The 20,998-nt window shown below is 40.1% G+C and overlaps 1 protein-coding gene across 2 annotated transcripts in view; it reads left to right on the top strand.

Moving 5' to 3' along the window:
* bbs9 (Bardet-Biedl syndrome 9) overlaps positions 1–20,998 on the top strand; it is a 211,442-nt gene that overhangs the window by 75,975 nt on the left and 114,469 nt on the right. The gene's annotated exons all lie outside the window — the stretch shown is intronic.

Raw genomic sequence — 20,998 nt, 5'->3', positions numbered from 1 at the left:
AATGGAGGCTTCTCTCCAACAGCCTTGATTTATTTGAGCCCAAATGGAGCACTAAACAGGTCTAAATGCTGCTTAACACTGATCCTCCTGTCTGCATGAGCTCTGCCATTAATGGCTAGTGGTTTGAGATCTGTGTGTGTGCTTCCATGTTCACATGTGTGTGTGTATGTGTGTTTGATGCCAGGTTCAAAAGGGGCTCTCTGTTTGTGTAACCCATGAAAGGCCTTAGGGAATACCTGTTTTTCATCTCCTATTTTTTTCTCTCCTTTTTTCCTGTTTATCAGAGCGTACATGCTTCACTCATAATCATGGAGGGCACAGGCACAAAGAAACATGAAAGTACACAGGTTAGATGAGATAACCAAGCCTGTACATATCAAATGTATGGAGCTGGGTACAGTGAATCCCAGAACATATCATAATCGTGGAATTGAAGTGACTCTGCTTGATTTATTGGTTTTACCTTCTGTGTTACTTAAAGACTAACGTGTGTGTGTTAGTCTTAAGCAAGAGGGCAAATTCAAAGACTCAAATGCTTGGCCAAAGTGTGCAGTCTCGTTGTACTTTCTTAATGTGTGTAAAATTACTTCATTTTACAATTGTTCATGAAAACGTTAACTTCGCTTTTGGGCTGGGAGATATTTAAAAAAATATTTGAAGATAATCGCATTAAAAAATATCGTGATATCTGATTATATCGTCAACCCCTGCTGAGGGTCAGTGAATAGTTTTGCTTTATTAATTTTGCTTAAAAAACTAAATTAATTGGGGCCTGGGTAGCTCAGCGAGTATTGACGCTGACTACCACACCTGGAGTCGTGAGTTCGAATCCAGGGTGTGCTGAGTGACTCTAGCCAGTTCTCCTAAGCAACCAAATTGGCCCGGTTGCTAGAGAGGGTAGAGTCACATGGGGTAACCTCTTCATGGTCGTGATTAGTGGTTCTCACTCTCAATGGGGCACATGGAAAGTTGTGCATGGATTGCAGAGAGTAGCATGAGTCTCCACATGCTGTGAGTCTCCGCGGTGTCATGCACAACGAGCCACATGATAAGATGTGCGGATTGAGCGTCTCAGTCCTCCACCACCTGAATTAAGGTGCGTAACCACGCCACCACGAGGACCTACTAAGTAGTGGGAATTGGGCATTCCAAATTGGGGAGAAAAGTGGATAATTTTTTTTTTTACATTACTTTATTGAAACACAAAAAACTTAAACAAATTACATTTCTAAATTCAAATTGTGCTTTAAACGAATTGAAAAAGCAATTAAAATAACGAAGTGATCAAAATTTTTATATATAACCACCTCCCTGAATCCAGACATTTACTGATACTTGCCATCACGCAAGTATCACAACAGGTGAAAAATTTGTAATAGCCAACAAATTAAGAACTAAAGACAATTATAAATGTAAAGATAATAATAATAATCATCATAATAAATAAGCCTAATAAATTCCCATGTGTTCCCAAAAAAAATGCTGCCAAATGTGTGTTCTTATCAAATGTGTTTGTGCTGCGTTTTGGTAATACATTTTATGCTGCCTAAACGAACTGGCCATGGAGACGGCGTTAGGAGGGGTAACAACCTTGAATGTTACAGAATCGGGATTACTGGTTCTCGACTGAGGAGCTTTGTTGTTTTGAGTTGAATGTGTGCATTACTTCTCTGAAAACCAACATTAAATACAGACTTTAGTCTGTATATATTCTGCCTTTCTATGATGGTAGATTGAGGATAAATCCTATTTTGAGGTTCTGAGGATTTACATGGATTGGAATTTCAATGCCAAACTATATGCCAGGTGTATCTGTGAAGGTTGCACAATGGAGATAGTAGCAGATCTAAGGCTTTGTTCGACAAGGTCTAGGGAGACCAGGTAAGCTGGAATCCTTCCACCAATCAGACTGTTGACTGAGGAGCTAATTTCCCTGAGGAGGTCCTGCATTAGATCTCTAACTATACGCACATAAGTTGTCTTCTCTGACAAAGTCCCTAAAGCGTGCAAAGTGTTATTGATAAGAACAGACTGCAAATTTACAGTGACTATAGTACCCTGAAGGGTTTTACCCAGGCCCTGTAATTGTTCTTGTTGGAGACGTCGTCTCTGCTGGATTTTTGGACGATGGCGACTTGTCCATCTGAAGCTGGCGAACTGTTTTCTGGACGAAGTGGTCTCGGTACGTCAACCTGAGCCCACATGTCCACGATGGCAGTCAATGAGCGGAGCCAATCGGTTCAGTAAGTCCTGGCCAATTAACAGTGGTTCTGTATTAATGGGACATATGTAAACAGGGTCTATTAGCATCATCCCTTGAAAGGTGTCAATCCAGGCCCGTTTTGTGATAGACGACCTATCTTGCATGTAGCTTGTGATGCTTACGTTGCAGGTCTCTGTCTATAACGGTTTGCCAAGGGAGAGCTTTGCTCTAGCCACCTCTGCGAAGGTGTTGGAACCCATTAGACTTATTTCGGAACCGATGTCGAGTAGTGTGTGGGAGCTGAATGACCCATGTGTCAGGCATTGCCCTTACGGTACAGATCGCCCAAGAAGGTCAGAAAAGGAGGGTTTGGCATGTTAGGAGTGACTGTTTTGGGGAGCAACTTAGACCCTGTTCCCCTTTTCCCGACCTACAAAGTAAACTTTAGCGTTAACGGGAGGGGGTACGTCGTCTAGTCATACTGTCGGGGTTTCAGTGCCGTGTTCCTTTGAGGAGGTCAGCTGACCTGGTGAACAATGGAGCACGTCAAACTTCGTTACAAACTCAGTCAAGCATCTCCTTATATCCTCCATTTCTTTTCTCAAATCTTGTTTGAATTTGAAACCTTTTCTACCCACCCACCTTCTTGTTTGGGTTTTCGTTCGAACCGCGCATTTCCTTTCGGCCGGCGAACGTTTTGTTGTTTAGGCCTGCTGTGACCCTGGGGGTGTGTCTGGTTACCACCCCCCTGGTTCTGTTGCCTACCCTGCTGGCGGGGTGATCGGCGCCTCTGGGGTCCTGTTCTAGCATTCACCTTAACACAAGGCATTTCATTGCCTTCAAGCGCTAGGTCTGCATATTCTGAGGCTTGGATCCCCAGGGCTCTGGCTTTGCCTTTGTGCCCTCGGGCAGGGCGCACGCGTGTCTCCCATGCCAGTTGCACATACCTTCTAATTTCCTGCATGGTGGGGTTGCCCATTCTGCAGTGCATCGTGACGTCATATCGCATGCACTCGTGGAGGTTGTGAAGGAAAAGAGACTTGAAAGCTCGTTCCTCCTCCAGACCTGGTGCGTTACTTCCTTGGCTACTTCTCAGGCGTCTGTAATATTCACGCGGAGGCTCGTGCCTCTTCTGGCTGATGGCAAAAGCAGCTATGGTAGTGGAGGCTTCGTCGATATACAGCGAATAATCCTCGCGTAGGGCTTTACACAGTAGCGGTTTCGTGTACCAGTCGGTAGCGTTTCCATGAATGCATGGACACTCCTTACCGTGGTCTTCCATATGAGCTTGAGTTTTTCACACAACGAAGAGTAAGGCAAGTCAACCAGGCAGTGCTCAATTTCCCTAAGATAATTGTCGATGTTTGAATCTCGATTACTTGGGTCAAAGCGTTCTATGTCCCCTGCGAGGGACTCGAGTTGTCGGATGCGCAAGCCTTGGCGTCGGTATGACCACGGGTCTTCTGAGTCATCTGAAACACCATAGTCACTCGGATCGCTATAGCGATGAGGACGACTTCCCTTCGTGGTGGGGAAGGAGTCCAGTCGACGCGTGGGGGTGGACCCCAGGTAGCGTACAGCTCCCTGGCTAATGGGATCTTCGAGCCGCTTACACCACTCTGGGCTTAGAAATAATTGTCCCCCCTCCGTGGTGTGGAATCAGTCGTTTTGAAACGCAAGATGGCGTGACTGAAAACTGACTGGGGGGCAACTATAAGGAGGGGCACCTGCATCCAACCAGTGGGCCGCTGGAGGAGTTTGAAAGGTGCCTTGGAGGACGATGTCAGAGACTGTACCACTAGGGGCAGCTCGGCTCCTAGCGTGTGTCCCTGGGTTTCTCAGGGGCACATTTCTACGCGTAGCACTAAAGAGGGGGCCCTCTTCTATGTCAGATGTTGTGCTGTGCGTTTCAGCTGCACTTACCTGATCTGACTCTACTCTTAGCTGGGCAGCTTGAAGCTGCCTGCGCAGGGTTTTGTTTTCCTCCTGCATCCAGGCATTATCTTCCTTTACCTGGACTTTCTCAGCTTGGGTGCACCTAATTTCTTGGTGCAGGCTGAGATTTTCCTTCTGCACCGCTTGGTAGCTGCTCTGCAGCTGGGCGAGCTGGGCCTGGTGCTCTGCGGTTTGCAGTTGGGTTTTGCGGTGATGAAGAAGGAACATTTGGCCCACTAGGTCCGGGATTGTGCTCTTTGGCTTCCCGACCGGGTTGTTGACAATCAACTAGTTCCTGCAATGCTTCATCACAACGACTAATATTTTAGCAGTTAAGGTTCTCTCTCTCCTCTACGGAGAGACGGAGGACAGCAGCGACCACATCTTGCAGTGCTGGATCGGCTAACTCCTGTGGAGCTTCATCTCCAGTCACGCAGGGTGATTGGTGACTCATTTTACTGGGGCAGTAAAAATTCTTGCGACACAGTGGCTCTGATAGCTTGTTGTTTTACAGTTTCTATAATGCTGACATGAACGCACAGGTGAGAGGCTTCGACCTGTGGCTTACGGGCTACTGTTATGTAATGTGCAAATTTCACTGCGTTCTCTCTTTGGTGGACGTCATTGAGGTCACTTGGCACCTCTCTGTAACATCTAGATGAAAGCGTTAGGAGTTAAATAACAACAACAGCAGGTTTTAAGCAGACTATCGTAAATTTACCAACCACCAATTCACTCTTAAGAGCACTTTCACACCACACTGGCTTATGTTTGGCAAGTTGTGAGAAGTCAATTGTCAAATAGAACCAAACTTTGAAGTAATGATTCAAGTTATTACTTTGAATTCTTATGCATACACACTGTGACAGAATGGCACGTAGGATGCCTCACACGGGGCACCAATTATTATGTAGGGCTTTACTGGTTGTTTAGATCAGTGTTACTATCAGAAATAATTAATAATTATATAGTTATTAATTAATATTTAAATTAATTAATTGAATCTAACTCATTAAAACCTAATATGGGGCTCCAGTAAATGTAGTGCGCTACGTTTAGGAGCGGGTTTGGTTATTAGCAATAATTAATAATCATCAAAGATAATTATTAATTATTAAAATCAATAGAACATTGATGAGAATCAATGTTAGCTTTTTTAATCCTTTAAACCAACAATTATCAAAGATAATCACCAATCATTAACATCTATGATACATTAATTAAAATTAACACTAGCTTATTGATCCTTCAAAATCAACAATCATCAAAGATAATTATCAATTATCAAAAATCAGTAGAATATTAATAAGGATTAATATTGATGGGGCACCACCCTGGAATAACCAGATAGTATAACAGTCTCAATATTAGATTGTTTTCTTAGGAAAATCGACATCTGAAGAATATCGATTTTTTTTGGGAAAAAAACAATGAATTAAGGCTTGATCTGAGCACTGACATCCCGTCAGCATGACACAGGTGTATGCAAAACAAACCAAAACACTTCTCTTTGTAATATAACAAAGTTTATTTATGCAGTAATATCAATTAATAATTAATACAATGCAGTAAATAAACTTCCGACTTACAACTACAAACTAAACAGTGATATGATTAGATATGGAAATCAAAATAATCCTATAACACATGAGGGTGTGTGTGTGAGAGTGTGTGTGTGTGTGTGTGTTAGTACGAGAGAGAGACAATAAAGTGATGGCCTCAAAGCCGGTTTCGCGATCGTGGGAGAGAAAGCAGCTGTTAGTTTATCATTCAGAGACATGGTGGACGGCTCATAAACTGTCCCGTGGTCTTTGATTCTTTAATGGATAAACTCAGTTTGCCGGTCTCACCCGCGATGGCGGAACTGCACAACAGTCCAATGTGGTTGGACTACAATACAGCAAATCAAATTCATGATAATTAATACCCTGAGTATTAATAATGAGCGGACATGGCGGTCCGTAAACTGTACAAGCAATAACCTTGATACACAAGAATAACACACTATAATATTCTATCTCTGCCCAGACGTAACCTCTTACTTGAATCGCATGAGAATGCAGAATGTGTGTTCATCCGTCCTTTAACTCAGACTCGGTTCCTCGAGGCTCGGGTGATGATGGGAGGCCGTTTCCTCGCTCTGTCGGCGGGCGGTACGGCTGCTGATTCTCGGCTGGCTGGCGGAGAAATCAGCGACATTGACTTGATTGAAGATGGAAGAGAAATCTTTTATCTCTTCACTTCTGCAGGCAAACGGATGAAGATGCGGATTGCTCGGCGGTCTCCTTCGGATCCGTTAGAGTGTTCGGTGGAACACAGAGTAATCTCAACTTGTCCAGCGAGATGGAGATTGTATAGCCACAGTTTCAAGTCGGACGTTACTTCCTTGTGCCACAAGGCTGCACCTGAGAGCAGCGATGAGCTGCGTCTACGCACAGCGAGCAAAGTTGCTGGAAGCAAATCCCGGAAGCATTTCAGAGGTATTTCTACTCCTGATGATGTCATGGTTGAGGTGCGTTCTGTCGTGTGCCTCATCCAATAGGAGTTGAGATTTCGATCCTTTAGTGAGCAAGGCTTTATTGGAATTGTAGTCTGTTTTGGACTCCCTTTGTTTGATTTTGGCGCGATTTTTATCAGTAAGATTTATGACTTGTTATGTGGGGGCCTGAGTTAGGTTTTACGACTGTGTTAGGCCTGCCTTTGTCTTCTATCTGAATACATGAGGCCCAACAATTCATTCTTAGTGAATCTTAGTTATTTTTTTTATTATTTATTAAAATGTTAATTTGATGAAATGATGAAATGATTTACTGCTACTGCAATTTTGATAGAATTTCTACAATTCAATTTTTAATGACTTGAATTATTTGATATATAGGTATGTATTTTTTATAACTAATAATTCAATATTCAAGATAAATCATTGTGCTGCAACACCATCGCAATTTCCTTGACTGGCCATTTGTGCCCACCACCACAGAATTTGTATTTCCTTACTTCCTGCGATTAAAAAACATTAATACATTAATAATAATTTTTTGTTAACATTGTAATGGTTTAAGAATAGACCACTGAAAACCCCACATCCATCGAGCACTAATCTGAACAGCCTATTAGAGGAACACTCCCAATATGGTGTTTCTCTGAATCTCAGAAAGATACTAAATCCATTGATGACTCCAGAGTCTATAGATCACCACTGCAAACAGAATAATATTGCATGTTTCAATGATCGCATCAGTTTCTGCCTTACTCTTTTTTTCTTTTTCTGGAAGGAACATTACCACTACCCTGACAGCGTGTCCACAACAACCCGCTGAAGTTCGAGTGATCAAGATTTGTCAATAGCAAAACAGACATCAGAATCATTGTTCATGTTCTTTGTTGCAACTCTCCTCATAGGAAGAAATGGCACTTATCTCACACGTGCAAGTGAGTTAAAATTTGTTGTTGCATAATTAGGAGCAAAACACAGCCCTGCTTAAAGGTTTGTTGAAATATCATTTATATATATTTTTTGGTATTAAAACTAATAAGTATTTGTACTTTTTTATGACCCCATAAAACTTTGAGGGTTTTCAAGTGTTAAATGCCAGGGTCACACTACATCCCACCCCACCCCTGTAAATTGTACCCTGGTTCTCTGTAATAATTAGGTTTTGTAAAAAAAAAAAAAAAAAATCAAGTGTCTTTCCTCTGGTGCTGGTGGTAAATCTTTAGGACATAGTGCCATGAAAACAGGATTACCCATTGTGTAATTGAAATGACTTTTCTCTGCCTGTCACATATTAATCACTTATCATTCATACTTCAGTGCGTAGCTTTTCATTGAGTGTCTTTGACTTTCACATATTTACTCAGTGTGAGATTTAGAAAATTTAGTTGGCTGTGTGGGAGGCGTTTGGTCGGACCACCTGTAGCCTTTGGCGCAGTGTCAGGCGTGACAGCTGCTTGGGATTTTGGTTTTATTCTCCGTTAAGCATGGCTCCGGTTTGGGTCCTCTTAAGCAGTTAGCTGGAATGCTTGCCAGATTATCTGTCCTGTTATAGAAATCCATCCCAAACTCTCTGACTGCAGAACTGCTGGGAGAGCAGACCCGCCACGTTAATGCTCCACTGCTCACACACACACACATTTTGGTGCTCTATCCTTATGAGGACTCTCCATAGACATAATGATTTTTATACTGTATGAACTATAGATTCTATCCCCTAACCCTAAACCTAACCCTCACTAAAAACTTTCTGCATTTTAACATTTTCAATAAAACATCGTTTAGTATGTTTTTTAAGTGATTTGAATTATGGAGACACTAGAAATGTCCTCATAAACCTCATTTATAGCATAATACCCTTGTAATTACCAGTTTGTAACCTAAAAAAAATGATCTCTTAAACCACCCAAACCTGTACACACACACAGACACACACACACACATAGATAGTTATCTTTTATGGTACCGCACAAGATCTACAGAACAACCTCTTGAGTATTTGTCTTTGTGGATACCAAATCGATCTCCTTCAAATCGCTTTAATACTAAAAACATTCTTTTTACTGTTAATGTTTTACCTGAAAGTAGTAGATTGCAGACTTCTGACTCAATCGGAATGCCAAATCAGGTGTTTTTGTGCACTGTACGTGACCCCACAGCAGCCGTTGTCTTTGGCTACTGTTGATAAATTGTTATCTCCTCTATGAGCTGTCGTCTGCTTTCTGTGAGCAAAAACAACTTACATGCCATGAATAGACCATAACTCCACAAACAAACGATTAATCTTAATCTCCACATAATGCCAAACCTCTGGTGAACCTCACAGTTATTTTGTGTGTTTATTTAACTTTCTTTCATTCTCCCTCCATTGCTTTTTGCGAGAGAGAGTTCAGACAGAAAGAGAGGTAAGAAGGTTACATGATTTTGCATGTTATTTGTTTCACTGAATGTGGAGTTATGATCAAATGTCAGGTGAGATTCATTTCCCTAGCTGTGATGGTATATATTAGGCATGTGCATTGCTTCTACGTTGCACAGCCTAACATAGAAGAAAGGAGATTTGAAAGTGTGATCCTTGCTAAATGATATACTGTATATACAGTATGTATGTGACCTGCTCCATCATTTTGATTCGCATTAACCCAGAATCGCATTTTGAGAATAATGCATTACAGTAAAAAGGAAGCTTTCTAATGATATAATTTAATGTTTGTATCCTAAACCGCTACCAAAATTTGACAGAATTGGAAGATATATTTAAGCATATATTAAAAAGACAAAAGACATAAATAACAGTAAATAAATAAGTAAAAATATAATGCAGGGACACGGCTCTTGCATGTTCAGTGCGCACATGTGCATAGTAATTCATTCAATGTCTATATAACACCAGTGCTAGCTCACAAAGCATACACAAAATATATCCTTATAGTTACACTCATGCACCTGCATGCACACACACAGCTCAAACACACAGTACAAACTCCCACAAATGTGTTTTTCGGCAATTAATACTCAGGCACAGCAAAAGCACAGCATGCACACCTCAGAGCTATTTATCGAGTTTGCACATCCATGGTAAGAATGCTCATTCATGGACCGCTAAAATACTCTGAAATGATTTGTATCCACTCTACATCTGTTGTTGCATATCTGACAGTGGTATTGAAAATAGTGCTGTCAGTCAATTAAAATATTTAATCACGATTAATCTCATGATTTTTCATAGTCAATTTTTTCAGCTAATCACGATTAATTGCAGATTTTGAAAGGGCTGAAATTTGACTCTATATAGTGCATACTTCTGTTCTTGTCAAAATGCATTTAGTTCCTTCTTAGCAAAGAAAACAAAACAATACTGTATGTAAGAATGTTTTATTAACATTTTCCAGACAAAATCTTTCACAGTATAAAGATACAAATGCACTGAAAAAGCACCAATTCAAGTAACATTAAATGTTTCACAAAGTGTAGGTGGGAGGTTGACTAACTGAAAGAACTAGTGCCCATAGGTTGAGTATTCATTGCAATGGGCATTAAATCTCTTAAACTCTCACCCTACACAATATTAATTCGCCAGCAGGCTGTGGCATCCACTTTGCTACAGCAATCGTGAAGCCGCATTCAGTTGATTTGCATCAGGGCATCAGTGCACTTCTAATCATCGTTGTCAAGCACCACTTTGAACCCCATATGAAAATCTGAGTTTGGAATTGCATACTATCCGTACTACTCTTACTGTTTCTGCCATATCTATGTATAATATAAATAGTAAGAGTAGTATGATAGTTTGCCATTCCGAACACGGCCAACGTCTTGTTCTTCTTTTAGCGCTGGAACTGCCCACTCCACTGCCACGGAGTGAGCGGGTGTTAGTGATATCCAGTTTGTGAACAAAACTTTCTTTTGAACCGGTTCTTTTCTGTGAACGAGTTGAACCAGTTCACCAAATCAGACTGAATCGTTTGAAACACTGATCCACAAGTTGCTCTATCTTAACCTGTCTCTCGGACGTGCCTGACACTCCGACTCGAAATGAGCTGATAACCTGGAGTAATATGATTCTAGAACTGGTGATATCAGCTTTTCCTTACTCTTGTTTAAAATGAACTGCTCCAACTAGTTCACAATTTGGACTGAATGCTCTGGTCTCAATCATTCTCGAGGCAACAGTACAAGGAGTCGCTTGCAGCAGTTCTTGAGTCAATAGCACACTGAACTGAGAATCGCATATTGAGGACTGATGAGTGAGCTGCTGATGAGCATGCGTAAACCGAGGACTTGAATGAGGGGGATTCAGTGCTTAAATCACATCATTATGTTGAGTTCAGATTTCACCTGAAGATGGCATGCATTCATTGTGGCAATACTGTGGCTGGGTAAGCAAATGTGTAATAAATCGACACCGTTTTTATACTTTTGGGCTTGTGGAAATAAAGTTTGCATCTTTTCAACTGCAATTGCGGACAGTATACAGTATATATATGGTGATTTGTTTGATTGTGTACTGAAAATAATCATAGACAAAACACACCCACTGTACAACACCCCTGAAGCAGCAGCTCTCAAGTGTTGTGAGTGGCACAGTTTTCTTTTGCTTCAGTGGGCACTTACTATAACGATACTTCATCCAAATTATCCGGTAATCATTAGCTAACATTAGCTTCGAAAGGTCAGCGGCAACGCATTCAAAGTTGAAATTATTTGTACTTTGAGCGGCACCTCTATAGACATTCAACGGGAGTACTCCAACAAGCTAGCCGGCCGCAGCAGACGCTCATTAGTGCCTTGTATCATGTGTTTTGCTTTCAGATGATAGTTTAGGTGATAAGACTTGTCGTGCTTCTGTAGTAATTAAATTCTGTCTCACAAAGGGCACAAAGTACTTTATTTTTGTCAAGTCCCATTTGGGTTTGTTTTGCACAAAATATTACAGTTAAGAGGTCCTTTGTAACGAGTTAATTTTGACAGCTTTAATTTACATTTTAGCTATATTCTCTTCTCTGTAGTCCATTTTTTCAAGCAAACTATGGAAATTGGATAACTTTCCTGAGGTAAATGTAGCCTACTATTATATCATTGACGTCTTCCCGTGGTTGAAATATTGATTCTCTGTTTACATAAGAGATGATCATTTCAGCCAGTTGCATTTTTTCTTTCAACATCCCCTCTGATGTTTATTCAAGTGTTTTTTTTTTTTCTTTCTATAATTTATAATAAAGAGGACAGCAATATACAGTGCTCCCGTCTGAAATGACAGCGATTTTGACTGATGAGCTGTTTAAGGAGACTAAGTGAATCAAGATGAGCTGATTCCACTGTAGTTCAGAAACAACACGCTGTAGACGGGAGCGAAGGACCTTGAATAAAAATGTATGACCATGGAAATGAACTTCCGTGTCTTGCTCTAAGTTAACTCTGTCACTTTTATCTCATACATACGTTTTTTCCAGGGTACTGTTTTATTGGGCTGTTTGATTTGGAATCGATGGAATCAATTCTAAGAGTCACATTTTTTCGATTCTTAACATCGGGCAAGTTGTTTTATTCTATGGTCATTAATTTTATCCAAGTAAAATAAGGTTTTAATTGGCTTTTAGAATGCGGATATAAGTCTGAAAGCCATTCTTGTTCATGAGCAGTGGGCAGGAGCGATGTGGGGGCTCTGAATCAGCTGTCTGATGAAGGTGGCAAAGGACATTTGTGATTGCTTCATACAGATGAATAAACGGATCGGATTTATTAATGGCTGATGGATAACAAAAGAATCGTGCTGATCAGTCGAGCAATTATGATTGTTTAGCTGCCATCTTTTTAAAAACTGTATTTTAAATTAGTTCTACTCTGGAATGTGTAGAATTTGGTGATCAGGGAAATAAACACAGTCCAAACGTGTCACACCCCTGCGCGGAATCAGTTCTCCTCACTCAGAGAACAGCTCTGAACTGTGTATAGTAATATACAGTATTGCACAATTCTTCAAGATGAAATGCTGCCAGTTCTAGTAAGGGATGTAGAAATGGTTAGTTGAAATTCTTTTGACTTTCTCCAAATGCCAACTAGTCCAGATGAAAGAAAAAAAATTCTGGATAAACCCTCTAAACCCTCTCTTTAACTTAAATAATCTTGCCTTCAGGCTCGTTGTTTGACCACTTTGGAACTAGTTGCCTCATGTTGCTTTAAGAACTCAAACATGTTAATTGCTAAAACTCGTTTATATGTCCATAGCCAACCTAATGCGACTGATCTTTGCAGTATTTCAGTGTTAAACACTTATGCTATTTCCATTATTTTATGCAAAGCCTGTATATATTTCCTGTCTTTATCCTGGTGTTATATTTGAATGTATAAATGACAGGTTGTGGTGTGGGTGATCATTGTGTGGAGGTGGGCTGGTTCTGCCTGGGAGGTGAGGTTGAACTGGTGATTACAGACTGTGGGATTGTGTCTGCTCAAATGACTAGAGAAAGCTCAGAGTAATGAAAGGCTGTTTGTACACTCATGGCTTCTATATATGGAACAGTGAGTAACGTAGGCATGAATACACAAACAACTTTACCATCAGTCACTGAAAACCTGCCCAAATGTTTGTCTTCTTTCTTCTCTGGCTTGATAGAAGCTGAACCAAAAGAAATCTGTAATGTTTCATTGGACAATTTCTGATATTGATTAAAAAATCTATTGCTTAGCTTTTAATGATCGCTTTTGATGCAGTTCATATGACGGGACACAAAGGGGTTATCGGCCAGACCCATATCACACAATATTTTAGTTTTAAAGTGCCAATACACTTCTAGCAAAATCGACAAACGAACAGGTGTGATGTCATTTCGAAATATATCTGGCCAAATAGAAAGTATTTTTATGTTCCTTGCGGTGGTTCGAAACAGCTTGCCAGCGCAAACGTTTGGGAGAACTTTGTGCTGGCTCTTAAGTACCTACTTACTGTTTGTGTTCAATGCTGCACCTACTTTGACTCCAACATCTTTTTCCAGTCAATTTCTTCACTCAATTGAGATATGAAGTCAATATGAACATACTGAGAGCAGAGCTGCCACTCTTTTATACACCCATCTTTGCATTATTCACGATGTCTTTCTTTAAAACACAAGTATATAAAACTTTTCCATGGTCATATATGGATTCTTTTCACAAAATTCATCATAAAATACAATAACAGTGGTTGTACGGTGCATATTATGACCACGTATAGTATGTTAGCATAAGTGCCATGCAGAATGTAAACATGCAAATGACACATTATCCCATGTCCTGTACTCTTGTGACTTTCATAATAGAGGAATACTCTGAGAAAGAACCGGTGTCCAAATCTATGTTGTGGTTGAATATGAAAGGTCCAAGGACTGTTCCTTTAGGTACTCCAGTGCTCCAACACAGAATATTATGAATGTAGACTCAGGAGACTGTGGTGGCATCCACTCGCATTGGAAAAAGGGTGTTTACATATTTTTGACAATGTATGTGCTTTTGTTTATTGTGTTGGCTCTAATAATGAGCCATTTTTCTCAGGATACGGGACACAAGAGACAAAGAGCGGCATGTTTATCAGTTCTGTGGCAGCTGATAAGGCATCTTAGTTGTCTCTATGGGTTGCCAGATGCTATCATGCCACGAGTCTTACTCCGCTGTCTTCAGTGGATGAGTTTATAAACAAGAATTGTCTTTGCCAGTATCTCTCTTTCCATCTTTATTATCTCTGCGCCATGACTAAAGACTACAGCCGTAACTGTCTAGGATCACTAGGTGGTACAGATGCACATCTCTGCATTATCAACTCCCTCCACACAGGCGTCTTTCTTTCGCAAACACACACACACACACACACACACACACACACATGTTGGTGCAGCTATCATTATGAGGACTCTGCATAGACATAAGGATTTTTATACTCTATGAACTATAGATTCTGTCCCCTAACCCTAACCCTACCTCTAAACCTAACCCTCACAAAAAACGTTCTGCATTTTTACATATTCAATAAAACATCGTTTAGTATGTAGTCCTCGTAAACCACTTAAACTTGCCCCCCCCCCCCTTAAATTAAAGGCTTAATTACACTGACATGACTTAAAATCTGAACAGAATTTTAAATATTAGGCATCACACACTTTCAGACACTGAAAATCACTACAGACAAAAAATGGGCATCACACACCAAACGACAGGGGATCACACACTACCTGACTGTCAAGTCGATCCAGTCTGATCACAAACTCGCCTGGAAACACATGCCCCCATTTTTAGGAGACAGATTACAGATGTAAACAAACATGGCTACTGCTGTTGTTGCTGCTACTCTGTATTCCGAGTCGCAAAAGAAACAGCCCAAGCGCATTTTGATGCAGTCTTGCAATGCGATTATGAGGTGAGTGGTGTTTAAAGTTAAACTCCACTTGAATGCTTGTTCACCATCTCCATTTGTTGAGTTTTGTGGCCCTGCACACTCTATATCCATTGGCTGCTAACCGTATGATTTTATATTTAAATCGTGGAGCATCATACACCATGAGATTTCCACTGTAGTTGTGGATAGTCTGCTCAAAAATCACAGGTTAAGAAATTAGTGTCAGTATCCATCATATACTACACAATTTTCTATTAAATCTGTAAACTCCGACTAGTCCAAAATATGCAAACTGGAGCCGAATAGTGCTGACTCGGACTGATTGAAAATCTGGGCTAAAATCAGTGTTAAAGTCGTGTAGTGTATTCCAGCCTTTAGCTATCAAAATGGGGATATTCCATAGACTTCTATTGTTTTCATGTAAAGCTAATTATCAAAACTATTGACTAACCCCAACCCAAGCCTTAACAGAATTATTTTTTGCATTTTTAGAATTAAAAGAAAAAAACATTATTTAATTTATGAATGGATCCTAAAATGTCCCTAAAGGAAGGTTTAATATGGGTACAGATTTGTCCCCATACTGTAGCTAAGTGGGAACACCCACACTGTGTTAGCTTCTGTGAAAATAAAGTGGACTTTTTTGACAGATGTCTAAATAAGAGGTTTGTGGTGATGGAGGCTTGGCCGAGCGACGTCTGTGGAGAGAGAGGCTAAAAGAGACAGAACGGTAAGGATTGACACCTGTAGGAAATCAACTCTAGCTGTTAGAGGTGATTTCCTACAGGTGTCAATCCTTACCGTTCCATCTCTCGGCCTCTCTCTCCACAAACGTCACTCGGCCACGCCCCCATCACCACAAGGTTGTTTTATATGCTTGTCTTGTAATGAGTTGAGGCATGAATCAATCACTGTTTATTTTAAATAGATTTAGAAATCTCAATTAAGGTTACATAAACAAAGTAGATGTTGTAATGTGTGTTTGTGCTGTCTTCAAAGAGAGTGAAAATTTAGATGGGGAATTAAACACTGTCTTTATTTAGCCGATATAAGCTTGGATCTCTATAATGGCTCTTCCATATACAGTATGTGTTTATTTCAGTGGTGGCTGGTGCTTTTCAAAAGTGGGGAAGCACAGATTTTTAGATTGGTATACTTGCAATGTTATTCCCAAAGGCTGCTCAAACTACTACTCTGTGAAATTTCTTAACGAACATAATTAACTAATCTCAAAACTGTTTTTGCAGCAAAAAAGGCTAAATATCTGATTATGAAAGCTGAAATTTGTTATGTGAAATTGCAAATAACCGCACCTGTACCTTTGATCCGTCAAACACTTTACATATTAAACACAGTCAGTCATCTACTTCAAGTTTTCTGTTACTGCCCATTTATTGAAAAGTCCCACCCAATTAGGAGCTCGACTATTCATAAAGAGTAGCCAGGCTTCCAGACGGAACAAATACATTGATTAAAAGCCCAGTGTCCAATAGGCAGTCAGATGCAGATCGAATGCAAATAGCGCTCATGAAGCTCCCGTAGACTACCAGAGAAGCACACCTTCCATGCGGGACCCAAAATGAAATGTTTAGAAGCTCTCATCCAATCAGCATCGATCTTTTGTGCTATTGATTTGAATGGTAGAGGTATCTGTAATTGACTCTAATGTAAGCATGGCTTTAGTGGCACTCTTTGTGCTGTGTGTCCACTGTCTTCTATACATATCTCTTCTAGACATATTCATGTAGAAAAAAGTGGATTACATTACTTGAATGAACAGTGCGATGAGTGATATTTGACACTTTTATTCACTAAAATATTGAAATGCACAGTGAATAGCATTTATTTAAATAGATTATGTGTACATATATGAAACTTGCAAATGACGCATTTCTTATGCTAATGAAGGGAAAGCCATGCTCGTGGTATATTTACATATAACTCTCATATACACTTACACAGCAGATGGGATGGATTACACTTTTATCAGAGTTCTGGAAGAATTTTTTGTTACATGTTTGGAAGATAAAATCAAGTGAATCACTGTTGGCGCTTTTATTTCTCATAATTTCATGTTGAATTGTTCAAACTTTGTTGGCAGATGTGCATATGAAACTACTTTTGAATGTTGTGCAGTATATTTAATGGAAAAGTATGCTTTTCCACCACTATCAGGCAAATGTGCTCCATTGCCTCCAGACGTCTGACTCTTCTTATTTTTTTTTAAGAATGTTGTGTTATTCTGGAACTCTTTCCTGAAGAACATCTGATGGTGTTGAAGCTCCAACAGTGGAGAGCTTCCTCCTGAAGGTGCAAGCAGCACCACAGACTACAGACATTGCACGAAGAAGTCTGTTTATTCTGACTGCACAGATATTTCTGCTTGTGGTTTTGTCCCTCAGGGAATAAAGTATTTTCTGGCCTGTCTTTGGCATTGACCAGGGTTTGTTTTGGTCTTCAAATGTTATATTTCAAAATGGAGGTATTTTTAGAGTATATAATTTTTGCAGAATGTGCCCCTTGGTAAGTGGTGGCCGCGCTGATGGATTGCACAGTCTGCCAGCTGCTTCACAGCTGTCCTCTTCTAACCAATGACAGATAATTTTATCTCTTCAAGATAGTGGAGTGTGTTTTTCTCTTTCTGTGGCAGATGACATACCAAAATACATTCAGCTAAAGGAGAGTATTTCATATGGATCTGCAAACTACATATGAGTTTAGCCTGGTTTTGGGTTCACCTGACCCCAGTCTGACAGAATGCAGGGGTCTCAAGACACATGCTTTTAAAAGTACCTTCTTAAAACACTGTCTTAAAAAACGTAACTCTAGTGGTTTGACTCAAGAAACAGCGTGAGACACAACGGCCAAAGACATCCATCTGGAAGTGTATGGCTGTAGCATATAGTTGGTTGTTGGAAGTCTACTTGACCATTGTGACTCACCTAGTATTTAAGAGTTTGGATCTTCAATGAAAAAGTTAATAAAACACCTTGGATATTTTTTAAGCATTTTGTCCCTCTCTTTCTCTGTCTTGTGTTGAATGTGCTTTTGTTTCTTCTCAGCTGGCATCAATCAGTTCTTGTTCTCGTGCTCACAAAAGCTCCTTCACTGAGGGTCTATTTAGTTTGGCTGTTCAGACCATTTTATCAATACACACTGATCTTTAATAGCAGATGTGTCTGTCAAACAGAGTTTCATTGTGTTCTGCGCTCTGTGCTGTGAGGTTTCGGGCAAAATCTGAGTGACGTGACTGACTGTAAAGGTGAGGTCAGCTCTCAAAGAGCGTAACTTCATCAGGCCTGTGTTTCAGGGGTAAAAACAAGGCAGATCTGCTATTTGGCTGTTTCTTTGATGTTGTGGAGCACTCCTATTTTTTTTCCTTTTACCTAATTCTGTTTAGCTTCTCTCTTCCAGCAGTCTCTTAAATCTCACTTCTCATTGCACTTCATTGAGAATTGAAAAAGCAGTGTCATATGGCATGCTAACAGCTCACAGTACCTCACACTAAGACAAACTTCACACGAGTTAAATAGAGTCAAATGCCCATTACCCATAACACATCTCAGGGTGAATCTAAGATGTCTTTGAACTTCTCAGGGTTCCAAACCTGTCAAAAACATATGATTTATCAAGTAATCTATCTGCCTATGCAGTAATGCAATCACAACCAATCAGAATATATTTGATATTTAATGTACAGTTATGTGGAGCAGGATTTTAGACCAGTGTAAGTTCACAGCAGGCTGCATCACAGAAATGGAAATCAAGCAACTGAAAGAATGTCCTGTGGCTTGTTTGTGGTCATGGCTAGTATGGACATAAATACATAAAAATATTTTATTGCTTGTTTCTTTATTGCATCGCACCTGCTTAGGACTGTGCAATGCAAAAAAGTGGTATTTAAATTGTAAAGTATTTATACATCATGATGGTATATATTATACTGCCTTTCATGTATGTTTAATTAAAATATTATTACTATTCTTTTTGTATTATGATAGTTTACTGGCATTTTATTATTTATTGTATTATTTAAAAAAAAAATTACTGTATTCAGTGTTTCTTGTACCGCTTTCCAGCACTGGCATTCCTCCTCTACTGAATCTACAGAATCGCTACTGAATTTACTGCAAAATAAATTATTTTGTAAAGACATTTTACCAGAGTTGGGATTTGGCAGTCTAAATTGAATGCAATGAGATAAAAATAATGTGTATCACAAAATAATGGCAAGAAAACACGTCTTTCTGTTGAGTTGTCCTCGCGGGCTGCATGCAAAAACACAACGTGAAGAGTTTAGTCAGATTCTTGAACAAATGACTCCATTGAACTGGTTCTTTTAATTAATAGTTTAAAGGATTATTTCTGCCAAAATGAAAATTCAGTCATTGTTTACTCACCCCTATGTTGTTATAACTCCATATGATATTGTTTCTTCATGCAGACTCATTAATGCACACAGGAGATCAACCGTCGGCCAAGAGTTTTGCTTAATACATTCGATATCAGTTTGTTTTCTCACCAATCCTTATCTGATCCTTCAGCATAAGACATGAATCACATATCATAATTTATTAGACATCTGAATTATACTTTTGCATCCTTTTGAAGCTTGAAGAAGTGATCACCATAAACTGCCACTAGTCAGCGAGTATTGACGCTGACTATCACCCCTGGAGTCGCGAGTTCGAATCCAGGGCATGCTGAGTGACTCCAGCCAGGTCTCCTAAGCAACCAAATTGGCCCGGTTGCTAGGGAGGGTAGAGTCACATGTGGTAACCTCCTCGTAGTTGCAATTAATGGTTCTCACTCTCAATGGGGTGTGTGGTAAGTTGTGTGTGGACCACGGAGAGTAGCATGAGCATCCACATGCGGAGTCTCTGCGGTGTCATGCACGACGAGCCACGTGATAAGATGTGTGGATTGACGGTCTCAGAAGCGGAGGCAACTGAGACTTGTCCGCCGCCACCCGGATTGAGGTGAGTAACCGCGCCACCATGAGGACCTACTTAGTAGTGGGAATTAGGCATTCCAAATTGGGAGAAAAGGGGAAAAAAAATATTCATATAGGATTGTGGAGAAGGCGGAGCCGAGTGGCGTGGGGGCATTCCAGCGAGGGGAAGCGGGAGTATTTAAGGAGAAGAGACAGCGGCAGACGGGAGAGAGATGTACGAAGCTTGTCTGCGTGTTTGACTGTTTTTATGAATTGACGCAGCTGGCTGAAAAGCAGTGCGTGTTTTTTGTTTCTTTATACACTGAAAAGTGTCATTAAATGTCTTATGTGTTTGTCGAGCCGGTCCCAGCTTCCTCCGCCATCCTTAATTGTTACACAGGTTATAACAACACAGGGGTGAGTAAACAATGACTGAATTTTAATTTTTGGGTGAGCTATATCTTTAAAAGACTCACAAACACACGAGTAACTGGTTACTGGTTTGATGAAATCTTCACTGGGGTTTACATAACTCACTGATTAACCACCATAGTACGATGGTGCATCATTGGAGAAATTAACTAGCTTTGCAAATCCATCGTTCGAACCAAGTTGGTTCAACAATACAGCCCTATCTTTAATGACATTATGCAGGGGGTGGAGTAATAACTTCTGCAGATATCTAATTATAATAGCTCATTTACACGTTCTCCAGAAAGTTGTTTAATGCGTGAAAGCTGCTGAAGACACGATGTAATAGTGGGGTTTCCCTTTACATCAGACTTGGGATGTAGTTTCGGTTTCTGGAAACACCAAATCATTGAACTTTGTTGGTAATCATGGAACTTGCGACCATAGTTGGCTAACGATGCTTTTGGAAAACACACCTCAGCGGTTACTGAATCAACATTTAACTCACTAAACTGAAGTTATAATTACTTTCAGAAAAGAAGCAAGAACTGTTTTGTATTCTTGTATAGATTTTTTTTAAATATATATTTTCTTTTGATTTTGGGATTTAATGCAATCTGGAAAAGTTTCAGTGAGATTAACCCTTTCATGAAC

This window comes from Myxocyprinus asiaticus, chromosome 16, assembly GCF_019703515.2.
Source record: "Myxocyprinus asiaticus isolate MX2 ecotype Aquarium Trade chromosome 16, UBuf_Myxa_2, whole genome shotgun sequence".
In the NCBI taxonomy this organism is placed as follows: Eukaryota; Metazoa; Chordata; class Actinopteri; order Cypriniformes; family Catostomidae; genus Myxocyprinus; species Myxocyprinus asiaticus.
The sequence above is the reverse complement of the archived record's forward strand: the minus strand, read 5'-3'. Positions and strand labels throughout refer to the sequence as shown.